The 13058-nt window shown below is 37.3% G+C and overlaps 1 protein-coding gene across 6 annotated transcripts in view; it reads right to left on the reverse strand.

Annotated features, from left to right (window-relative positions):
* strbp (spermatid perinuclear RNA binding protein) overlaps positions 1-13058 on the reverse strand; it is an 84545-nt gene that overhangs the window by 46967 nt on the left and 24520 nt on the right. For 4 of the 6 annotated variants that reach the window (XM_023337722.1, XM_023337725.1, XM_023337721.1 and 1 more), the window contains exon 2: positions 12111-12210. The exons of the other annotated variants lie outside the window; for them this stretch is intronic. The gene's annotated coding sequence lies outside the window, so the exon portion shown is untranslated. The remainder of the gene's footprint in view (positions 1-12110; positions 12211-13058) is intronic. 6 annotated transcript variants of the gene reach the window in all.

Raw genomic sequence — 13058 nt, forward strand, 5'->3', positions numbered from 1 at the left:
ATTTTGTTTCATTTAATTGATAAGCTGGGAAACTGTCCAGGGTGTATTTTGACCCCTGAAGATTGGCACCAGTCCCCTGCAACCCTGCATGGAGAAGTTGGTATAAATAACACATGGATTGATGAATTGTTGAGCATCTCCAACTGAGAGATGGGAGATACTCCACAAATCTCTAATAAATTTTTTATTTGAGATTGTTTTACTTTTTAAGTGAATAAACGTGTCAGCTCCTGTAAATGCCCAGGGTGGCTTAAGTACCCTGGGTCGTATATTAAGATATTTTATTCCTTTCATGTGTGCATGAAAGTAATAATCTGTGAAAACATCTGCAAAGACCTGCAAAGGTCTGCGGTAATTAAAAATACCAGAACATACAAATCTCTTCATTCTAGTTAGCGAGCTACATCAGCAGAATGGATGCAGAATCACGTCTCAGATACAGATCCCTCTCACTGCCTCTGTTGTGACGAAGCGTGGCCTGCTTTAACAGGTGCTAGCCGACAGACGTCTGTTTGCTCAATAAATCGGCGGAGAGAGGCGGAGACAAATGAAGAGAAAAGTGGTCAAAACACAGACAGCTGCTTACAGGAAGATACACGGTGAAAGCAGAGGAGGCAAAACCCAACATGATCAAGACTCATTAAGGACAGCTGGAGAAAACCTCGTGCATTTTGAAACATAGACAATCATGGGAGTTTCCTCTGCTGTTCTCGATTGTTTAAAATCAATCTGCTAATTTAGACGATAACCGAGCTAAGCTAAACTAAAAATTCAAAGTTTTACTTCTGAATGCACAGCTATTCGTCTTGTTCAACCAAATGTTCAGCATCCAAATGTCCAAACTGATAAATAGTACCACAACAAGTAATTTAAGCCTTAGGCTAAAGGGAGATTCCCTTCTTATAATGACTTTTTTCCTTTCTAGAGCAAACACGATTTCTTGTCTGATAAAAATGTCCATTATCTCTAAATAAAGTATATCATTATACTTCCTTCCTCTGCTGATAAGAAAAGACCAGAAGAAAAAACTTGGCGTGAAACAACATCGTAGAAATGTAGCTAAACCTTTACACAGATTTGACCTTTATAAATTGAATTTACACACAAGAACAGCAAAAACCTCAAAGGTGTTTGTGTTCGTACTTTTGTCACATGTACTGTGCATAACAGACATGATATTTAGGGAGCAACACGCTGTGGATATTATCTGCATTATGTCTCATTAATGCAGGACTATGCAGCAGGCTCAGCGTGGCCTGGAATGATATCAGGACAAAGGACATACAGATATCACCGGTATGTCCTACGCTCACAGCAAAGACATTTCCTGTCATTTCTAAGCTTAATTTCACTGGAAAACAGAGGAAGTATGCATTCATTAAATAGAATTTACACCAATTTGTAGCATCTTTCACCATTACCATCTCCCTACAACCAAATATTAAACGCAATTACTGAGTGGGCCAACTGCCAACTCCAGCATTCAATCACCACCAGGAATTAGAGCAATAAAATGGAACGCAACAATTTCAAAGCACTGCTGAAGTAGAAAGCTTGGCTGAGTTTGATTCCAACAGGTTTAGTAAAAATTGCTTGATGGTGTGAACAACATTTATGCTCTTACAGATTTGATTTTAATGATCTGCTTACACATTTGATTGGAGTGGAGTGACATGTTAGTGTGAGGGTGGCACTTTCCTTCCATCCTCACTTATTTGTCCACTCAGCATTTACTTTCAAATATCATAAAAATAACCAAGTTTGCTTATTTCGTGGTACTTTACGCTGAAAAATGTGGCAAGGCTTTAATGCAATATGCAAAAAACAAAAAATATTTATATTAGACCACAAGTGACTAATTCTATTGTATTTACTTTATTGTTTTGCTCATTTTAGCTTGATGGATGAAACTTGGACAAAACTGAGTATTTTATCAGGAGTCAAATGGTCAAACTGGTTTAGTAGGACAAAAAACAATTTTTTCCAAATACATTTTACTGCTGGCTCAGATTTATCAGTACAGCTGCGTTTCTCGTCCACATGAAACCTCTAAGATTCTGAGATACTAATGCCTTTAACTCTATTTTTTTATTTATTTAATCAACATACAAAGTATTCCTCAACTGGTGCTTCTGGTTGCTCACATGGAGCTAGGTTCTTCTTGTTATGAAACAGGTTTTGCTTTCCACTGTCACCACATGCATGCACAGAATGAGAGATTGCTACAAAGTTAAACACTTGATGCAATAAACTTTTAACAGTCGCAAACTGCTCATTCATGAGCGTCAACCCAAATATTAGTGGGAATGTATGAACATATATCCGATAAATGCGTAAATGTCTGAATCCAAACTGCACACTCAATTTTGTTTGTTATAATATCACTGCAGTCATTTGTGATCATACTGGAAAAAAACAATCGTTAAAAGGCTAAAATTAATATTCCTTTCATGAATATGATCAGTGCATGTAAGCATTTGACTGGAGCTGTATGTTTCTTTGTTTTTTAAGCTTGATTTTACTGAAATTGTATATTGTATATTGACCAGATTTAGGTGCAGGCCAGGAGAGGTCATAGAACAGAGTATTGATGAGAAGGCAGAGAAAACGCTGATGTTGCTTCTGGGAGGGAAAATAGATAACACTTACAGGGCAGTGTAACACCCCATGATCAATTATTTAAATGGACGGAGCACTTTGTATCTATCTATCTATCTATCTGGCAGTATTTAGTCCTCCATCCACATCATATTACTCATTTCAGCAGTGTGAGTACTGTCCTGCGTCAGTATGGGGAATAAATAGACTATCACTATGCCAAAGCTGAAGCATGCTACAACTGTGTGTGCGCTAGTAGGATCCTGCTGTGCTGATTTCAGCAGGAACAGATGGTCCTGTCAGGGCTGTGCAGTAGCTCTACAACGTATATTGCATACATTGTGTGTGTGTTTGTTCACTGTGAAGACAGTCTCCTTTGTTCTTCAGCAAATATATATTCCCTCACACTTCCACTTTCCACCAGTTGTAAAGACCGAGGTGCTTTCATGCAGAGACACGCCAACAGTGGCTGCTGCAGTGTAAGTGACATCTTAGTGGTCTTTGGCCTACTTGTCTCCTCCGATGACACTTAGCAGCCTAATCCTCCTTGAAGGGCTCTGTCCTGCTCAACTCCTGTTTGCAAACACTAAAAAGCTGTCACACCCCAACCCATTTGTTGTTGGTGCGCTTGTATACGCATGTCTACTCGGGCTGTTCTGCATTTCTGCTTGTACAATTAAATTTGTAATCAGTAAATGGTACTGGAAAAAGTAATGTCTATGAATTTGAAAATGAGTGGCAAATCAACAAGCTAAGCTGGATATGAGCTTCAAAGATTATGTAAGGTCAATAACCAAAATATATCAGAAAAAGATGAAACGGGATTATTCAAGCCAAATTTAGGTCAAAGGTTGATCTCAATAATGACATGTTAGCTGTATGTTATTTGTTGGGTGCATGTTATGAGAGCTAGGGTTGTCCAGATGTGGTCTAATTCCCTAATGGGCTCCAATACACAAAGGCAGGTCAGTGAGCACACATGCATAAAGCTTTTTAACGACTTGGTGGTGTGTATGATCCTGCCCCAGCCTCTATTATTTAATTAAGAAAACCAGTGACATGGCAGGTGGTGGAATTTAAAGATTGACAAGATTTAAAAATATATATAGTTCAAAAACTACTGTATATATCCATTATCATTTATGTGTGGATAAAAACAATGTCTGTATGCATCTTTCAAATCAAAATCTCCTGTTTCAGACTCAAATATCCAACCTGTTCTATCCTCTTTAGCAAATAAAAAAAAAAAAAAAGCAAATGGAAAATATTACTACAATAATCAAGTTTTAAATAAATAATGACCCTGCAAAAACCACATACTGTATGTAGGATGGATAAATATACAGTTGAGTAAAATGACTGATGGCCGGCCAGCTGCTTTAGATAATATTATGAAATCAGGATGTTCATATATTTTTGCACAGGGTATATTATTTACTGATGCTTATTTACATGTTTAAAATACTTTAAGAATATTACCAAAAGTAGACTTCCTGTACAGTGGTTATAAAAAGACAACCTTACAGAAAAAAAATCCAAAACAGGATTTCAATAAAAGTTTAAAGGAAGCCAATTTAAAATAAAGAATATGTGATTATAGATGAGTCATAAAGACTGCATGTAGACTGCTGGAATAACTGTAAACAACAGTGGCCGAGAGAAAGACCAGAGTTTCTGGGCAATTTCTTTGCTTCAGTAAACAATATGTTGGATTAGTAACTTTTAGCAGCTTTCAGCTTGAGTAGAATCAGGTCCTGCATTTTAATATTTTCTATTTTTCTCATTGCCTGACTCTTTCTGCCATTATTAATAAAATATCATGGATTATGCTTCATGTGCACGTATGGTGTGGCCAACTGGTTAGAGCAGACCTATCATCAGTCTGTCTTCTTGGCGATCATTCCTGGAACCTGCAATGGATGCTGTGGTTGTTTTGCAGCTTCTGGTCGGTTTTATATTTGTACTTGAAAATCATGTCTAGCTGTTCCCACCTGTCCCTAGTTCTCATATTGAACCACTTCAATTTAAGATATTATTTTTTGTTCCTGAATTATCAGGAAACCTCTGCAGTGTCCTACACATATTGCTCAGGGTTATTTCTGCACTTCTACTTACCAATAAACCCCTCTGAAAAAAGAATTGGAGTTAAAAACACTGATGAATATCAAACTTCTTGTGGATTGCCTGTAGTCAACTGAGTGGAGTTTTGCTAACCATCACAACTCTAAGATGTATGCATAAAATGTGGAATTTGGTTTGCTGAAGAAGTTGAGTTGCATTTTAATGGAAAATACCTCAGCAAACTGAAAATCAAAGACATTTTTTTTTATATAAAGTTTGGACTATGTTTTAAATTGCCTGTTTCAGGTATGGCTTTTTTGACATTTCTGTGAAACTGCTGACAAGTCATGACTCTCTTTTTACTGGGGAAAAACCAACAGAAAATAAAAAATCTCTGGAGAGGTTCTGGATCTCTAAGATGAGAAAATAAATCCAGAAAGCTATCAATTTCAAGAAATATGCATATTGTGAAAACAAACCAAGTTTTTTTTACACCTGTTTAAGTTAAAACCCTGCGTTACAAACATCAGAAATATATATCTACAAGTAAAAGCATAAAGAACCATCTGCTCTTTCCTCTATAAAAAGATAAAATAAAAATGTTTATACAGAAAACTCAGGATGATGGTGTTCTTGAAGCGTAAGCTGCTCCACATCATGTTCCTTAACACCCTGCGATTTAACCTGCCGTGGTTTAACATTAGCTGATCTGAGACTCCATTCATTTCAGGTCAGCTTGAACAATGTGCTCGATTAAGGTGGTGTCATTACATACTTCCTTCCTGTCTCTCTCTGGCTTAGTGGAAAAGACGAAGGACATGAGAGAAAACGGAAGGAAAAAGGGGGAGGAGAGAAAACGATAGAATTTGATGTGGATAGAGGAGGTGTAAGGGAGTTTAAAAACAAGGTGGGAATATTGTCAGCATGAACCGAAAACCTGAGACGGAAAAAATTTCACTTTTCATTATGTAGAAGAGTGAAAACTGTAAACCCAACAGATATGGTTATGTATTTGTTAAGAATGCTGAAGCATAAGGGCAAAAAATAATAGGAACATGTGTAAAACACACAGAGGAAACAGAATAAATTCGACAAAATACTCCACAGCAGAAGCTGAAGCAGTTTAAGGAAGAAACACTGCAAGATTCAAAACAAATGAAGGAAGATAAGGAAACAGGAAGAGAAAAGGGTGGCTGGGGGCAATGAGCTTGCAACAATTTTGGAATTAATATTAAAACAAATTTTAATGAGCCACAGGAAAATGAACACCAATTAAAATTGCTAAATGATAAATTATCAAAGTTATATACACCTACAACTTTAATTTTCCTTAATCCATTAAAGTCCAAATTTTGCCCAAAGGTCTCTTAAATAAATCTAATGGTTAATTCCTCATAGTTCCAAGCTTTTAAAGTTGTTTTTTTTTCCTTTGGAAAGTAAAGGTTATCAACAAGAATAAACTAGCAATTTAATACGCATTTGTTTTATTATGCATTTAAAAATTAAAATAAATCAGGACTGGCAACAATAAAAATCTGTTTTATTGCAGCAGCAGTTAAATAATATTGAATTGCTTAGAAATAAACAGGCCTCTGTTGGAGTAAAATAGTTATCAGACCTCTGGGGAAAAAATCAATGACAACCCAGAACAGATCACCTGGACTTGATCATTTATCACTGTAACAGTACAATCACTCTGCAAACCTTCTATTCAAATCGATTGGAAATGTTGTATGACTGGGTTACTCCATTCTTGGTTGTCATAGGTACGTCAGTTACAAACACGTAACAGTTTGAAATAACCATGAAGTTCAGAATAAATACTTTGGATTTATTTTACAGCTTGCATCTTGTCAACATACAAATATTTCATCCAGAGTTTTCTTTCAGAAATGTATGCTCCAGGAAATGAACAAAAGCACGAGCTGCTATGCAGTGAACAATTATTCTAGTAAGAGATATTATAAACACATAAGATACTCTAAAGAAGCAGCTGAAAATTAAATTTCAGTTTTGTTTTTCAAGAACATTTCAATATAGCCAACTTTAATCAAATCATGTTCCAGGACTACCTTTGTATATGTGCTATATTGTAGCAAATATCATGTAATTTTCTGCTAAGCCAGGATGTTCATGAAGAGTTTCTGACATGACCGTCACACCTTGGAGACATTATGCGACACTACTGCTATAAAATTTTCACAAGTGTCACATAAATGTCACAGCACTGAACAAATAACATTCCTAAATCTGCTGCTATGCCGATGATCTTTCTGCATTTATGAAGTTTCATTTCCCACATTGTTGCAAAAGCTTGGACTGGTGTATTCAGCGTCTTCAAACAGCAAATACTCTACTTTCCTGGAAAGTTTTGATCATACATGTTTACAAATTTAACAAAAAACCTAAAATCTCACCAATATTTGCCACTTGAACCAAAAAGAGATATTTTGATGAGCTTGAAAATGCAAGTCTCATTTGAAATGTTGGAAGAGTAAAATGTATATCAATGTTTTAAAGGCTGATTGTTTCCCTCATTTGGAGGGTTGTGCTAAGCAAACTAAAGGAGCACCACAAATAATCCCTCTCATGAAAGGTAACACTGCTTTAAAACTTCATTTGAACTACAAGTGACACATCTGTTAAGCAGCTGACACCAGCGTCACCAGTTCAGTGTTTCAGTCTACATTTACGCAAGCCATTAAAATCAAAATAGCAACAAATAAATGCTATAGATTAGATTTTATGTTTTGCAGCAGTAAAATAATAGCTCTATGAAAGCAATTATACTATGTCAGAGTAAAAAACAGTGACACCACAATACCTTTACTAAACGTTATCATACCATGTCAACTTTAAAGTGGCCCATTCCTAGACAGCACTTCTCACACATGCAAACACCAGCAATATAAACACAAACTACAAAAAACAACATGCGAGTTAAAAACTTCATATTTTCTGCTTTCTAATTTGAGCTTGGAGGGAAGCACCAGATTGTAACAATGCCTGACAGAAAGGATGGAAAGTGAGTGTGAAAAAGATTTGTCCTCAACTTTTTCCTTTGGGAATGATCACCATGGTTACTGGATCCTTTTTCAGCTGAATGTGGGACAAACATAAGGAAGCAAGAGAGAAAAAGAGAGAGGGGTAAAAACAGAGATAAAGAGACGAGATGGAGACAATGAGATACTGTAATAAAATGTTAAAGTGTGTTAATGTATGTAAAAAAAAACCTTATATGGCTAACACAGCTAATTAAAAACTCTGACTAAGAAAGGGCTCAGTGTACATGCATAAGAAAAAAAAGCGGCATTTAGGATGCGACTACGAACGCGCATCTGCCATATATAGCACTGCAGAGAAGATACCCGATCCCCAGCTGAAAACACATAAGGTGGTAGGATAAACCAAACACACATTCTAATGGAAACAGAGGCCAACAGGGAACAAACAGCGTCAAGAGACTATCATGGCTCATCTTACAACCAGACAATCAGACTCCATCTATATTTCAAAAGCCACGGAAAACTGTCACAATGGGCTTTCTAGATCCAAGATTAGTGGAGGGCACTGCTAATGAAGAGCGGGACACACCGGGATCACATTTCCATGCTGGTGGCCCAACTACAGTCAATCACCCGAAAGCAATTTGTACAAACTCAATGACAAGCCTTAGGCAAAAGTAATTGAACTTGTGTGTTAAATCCAATATGTGTCTTAATTATTTGGGTGAATAAACTCATATTTATTAATTGATCAGGTTTTATCTTACGTAGAGGAGACCTGACGCCAAAAATCTGTGAAGATTCACTTTAAGTCACTTTACTTTCCTTTCAGGTATCTGCTTGTCTAAACAGTGTGTGGGCAGAACCTGTGCTAAATGTTGGAGACACCGATCTCAGTTTTTCTCTGCTGCAGCTTTGTCAATATTTGCTTTATTGCATGCAAATGGCACAGGATGAATTATTCATTGAGAACAAAGGAAAATACTTGTAAGGGTGGTTCTGCTTGACAGAACTGCCATGGCTTTAACGACAGACACGCATAAGTATGGGTATATTCAGCATGTTGAGTGAGTGTCACCGAGCAAGGCGTTTAAGAAAGAAGAGAGAGTGATGTGCTCGGCTGCGCTCACCAGCAAAGTCACTGCTTCCTCAAGGACACTGCGGCTGAAGGAGCAAGAAAGAGTAAAGGAATGACACATGGGAAGAAAAGAAGGAAGATGAACACAGGAAGATAGACAAACACGAGGTGAAAGAGCGTCAAGCAAGATATAAGAAGCAGAGAAAACTGGAAGCATATGTGATGGTGGTAGAGGCAACAGATGATAGAAATGTCAGGAAAGACGGAGAAATGAAAAAAACAGGAGAATGGGTGATTCAGGAGCAATTCATCTCCACGGAGAGTGTTTGTGCGTGAAATAGTATTTTTGCAAGTCAGTTTCTGTAATTTAAAAAGTGAAACCATTACCCCGACAATGAGACCAGAATGTAAGGTATGTGAAATAACCGGAAAATATTGTTTGGCTTTTTCAAACCAGTTTAAAGCAATACAAAACTTTACTGGGATGAAGAGGTGGCCAAATTAAAGTCCACAGGGATGACAAATAGAAGTATATATATATTTTTTTGTTGTATAAGAGGGTGCCAATGACATGGCAATGAAATAAAAAAAGGAATAATAGGTGGTCATATTGCAGAGGATAGGGATGAGATAGTGCTATTTATAAGTAATGGTAGATGGGCAACAAAATTTGAGGTGTTTTTTATATTTAAGTTCCATGTTTTGTACATGTGCTAAATAATAATAATAATCCACATCTGAATATTTATAAGAACAACAACCCATATTACAATATTCACAGAGGTTAAGCCCAATATAAATATATTATTGTTCCTTTTTGGCCTGTAACAGCCTCTTAGGTGTTTTTAGGTAGTGACAGGAAACAAATGGGGGTAATCAAGCAATAGAGATCCAGCGATACACCCCATGACCCTTGTATTATTTCCATCACCCCATCTTTATCAAATGATAAATTATGACATATGATGGATCAAATTCCAGGAGCACTCTAGTATTTTAGCCTGATAAATTATTCCCAGATTTATTGTTGAACCTGTGAATGACACCAAAACAAACGTAACTGAGCAAATTAACACAATCAAAACATCCAAAAATCTCCTCCCACATGAAGCAAAAGCAGCCATGGCTGAGTGAAGAGCTCTGTGGAGAAGAGCAGTGGAGCATATTGTTAGGCTCACCAGTGATGCACTAAAACCGCCACACACACACATACAGACACCAAACACTGATAGCGGAGAAGGCCACTGGGGTGAGCTGCATAAAAACTACTTTACATACATAAGCAGGCAGTTTACCAAAGCAGTGAGTGAACTCTCTAACTGCGAGAACCACAATCCCCAGCCAACTGTGATAAAAAATCTGTGCAAATTAATAAAGTACATTTAGCGAAAGACCTATAAAACTGACAAGGCCACATATGAGCGAGGAAGGGTTTGTTTTGGTGTGTGAGATGTAAAACAGACGACCACAGTAAAGCAGGCAGGAAGAAGCATGCGGCATCTGATGTTAAATACTGTAAATATAAACCACAGTTGATTATGTACTCCTGAAAGGCCACCTCACTGCTACGCCAAAGTGTGTAATTGACCTGGATCGCTACAGGATAAGGTGTCAGTGTCGTATTTTGCCTCACCGCTGCGTGAAAACGGCACGCTGCAGTGCTACCTCAGCAGGGAAACAAAACAGTGTTAGACTGTTTAACAGGATTATAAAGATTAGTGTTTGCCAGTATATTACAAACATGAGCAAAATGCATCCATTCAGACTGACAAAAGTCATTGATTCTGCTAATAGAGGTTTAAGAGCCCTAACATTTTCTCACAACCACTGACTTTTATGCATTTAATTTGAATTGTGGGTGATAGAACAACACCCGGTAGTGTATGACTCGACAGTCGGGTGTTAAAATAGCTTTATAAGTGAAAATGTGAAGTGTGGAGTGTATTTTTACTCTGTCCCTTTCTTACCCCCTTAATTTGATACCATTAAATACAATCCAGTGCAAGGAGTCACCTAATTAAAAAATGCAATGCTGTTGTGTGGTCAACTGTAGGCAATAAAAGCTGCATGGAGCTGCAAATATGTACAGCTCAAGTGGAAAAATGCTGACAGGGCAGTCATTCAGCCTTTATGGATGAGGAGTGGCAAGATTGTTAAAAGAAAGCCAGAAGAAGTTTTCCCAAAAGTAATTTACAAGACACAGCAAACAGTAAGAAGAAGGCAATCTGGCCAAATAAGACTGAAATTAAAATTTTTGATCTACGTGCAGAATGTAGTGGTGGCAGTATTCTGCTTAACAGGGACGGGGAGGGTAGTCAAAGTTACAGGTGTCAAACTTCAGTCCCAGAAGGCCGGAACCTTCAACTTTTAGACACTTTAATTACATAATTAGCAGAACTTCTTACAACTTGAGTGCATGAAGAGACGATTACATTTTGTGATTCGGTTGTGTTGGCCCCATCAAAATGTTGCAGGACACCTGCCCTTGAGGACTGCAGTTTAACTCCCCTATAGGTTAGACGTGTGGAGCAAAATACAGTGCAAACCTGGAGGAAACATGGCAGCACTACAATGGAGAAAAGCACTTATGCTTTACCCAGTCAAAGTCCAGACCTCTATCCAAATAAGAATCTACAGCAAGAAAACTGCTGTTCACAAGCGGTGAACAGCAGTTTATTGCATTAGTCTGCTTAGCTCGGTCTGACTGAGCTAGAGCTATCCCTTTACTTCCACTTCACAATTATTTAATGCATTTAAGCTTTAATGGCAAACTCCATTCATCATTTAGGGAATATACAGATCAATAGCTTAGGATCTCAAGTACAACCTTACACTAATACACTTTGGACATAGACTAACAAAAGGATTCACAAGAAATTGTGAAACCTGTTCTTATATTAAAACAGATAAAAATATGTACTTTTTTCCCTGTACTTTATTAGAAATGTCCAATCATCAGCCGCCAAGTTGCTCAACAAAAAACAAAAATAAATGCTTCCTTGTTTTGTAACGTCATTGAAAAGAAAACGGGCACAGTTAAACACGTTAAACGTGTCGAACCACAAATGAAAGTGATAATCTTTGCTCTTACAACACAAACCCAGAGTGCTGACTGAACCCACAAGATAAATGAAGCCACTTGCATGAACGCAAACAAACCTCTGTATCGTTGTCTCAGCTTGGATGGGGACCAACCTGCTTATAGGGATTCTTTTGTTTTCCAGCTAATTGGGCTGCACCATAAATGATTACTCACTACACTGGAGTATTTGCAAATCTTCGTGGCAACTACAAAGCGAGGTGCAACGTCAAATATAGCTTACATAAAAAGAAAGACAAGAAGGGGTTCTAGCATGCATTTAACTCACCTTCCTATGACTTTTTAATCGGGTCACTTGTTGTGTCTATCAGCCCGTCAGTCAGAGTGAAGTCACTATGTGAAGACGGGCAGGGTTACCTCGTGTGATCCTGAAAACACACATGTTCAAATCCTCATTAATTTAGAATTAAATACCTAAAACTATAACTTAATTTAGATCAATAAAAATGAGAAGACTCAAGATTGTGTAGAAACAAAGTGTAGGTGTGTGAGGGGTAAACCGTGACACAAATAATCACAGATAGTCAGATTAAAAAGTAAAACCTCCAAAAGGTATTTTAGCAACTGCATATTAAAACAGCATGATGGATCATATTACTTTTCTCTTTTTCCATCCAACTTCAGAACAAACGGTAGCACAAAACTACTGATATCATTGAAATAATTTGGTGGAGAAGAATGGAGAAGAATTTAAGGAGCTATGGGAGAATAGGAACTGGAGTAATCATGATTTTTTTAATCAATAATCCCAATTTTTATTGTTTAGATTAACCTCTGCCTCTAAAGACAAAATCAGTCCCTTGAATTAACCCACAAATAAAAACCAAACAATTTTTAAAAAATTTTAATCTATGATGCACAAAAGCTGTCTTTGTGTCAGTTGATTGGAAGTCCTCAGTAACAGGTAGGGGTGGGGCACGATGCAATACAGTATGAACTAGCACATCTCGCACTTTTCTGAGGCGTTTAGCATTTTTGTGAACGTTGCTAAGAAGGCAAAAACATACAATGACTGTCTTTATTCCTCCAAGATGTCCTTGACCTTGGGAAAAGTTGCTTATTTGGTTATTCACCTTCTAATGTTTGCATAATTTAGTGCTGACCCCTTCTAAACAAACCTATGCGAGGCACAAAAAGTGCTTACTTTAATTGGTCATGAATTAATCAGGTAAACAACTCAGCCGCATTACCATCACATAGGGACGCATGATATGTT

Source organism: Xiphophorus maculatus, chromosome 8 (assembly GCF_002775205.1).
Source record: "Xiphophorus maculatus strain JP 163 A chromosome 8, X_maculatus-5.0-male, whole genome shotgun sequence".
NCBI classification, from domain to species: Eukaryota; Metazoa; Chordata; class Actinopteri; order Cyprinodontiformes; family Poeciliidae; genus Xiphophorus; species Xiphophorus maculatus.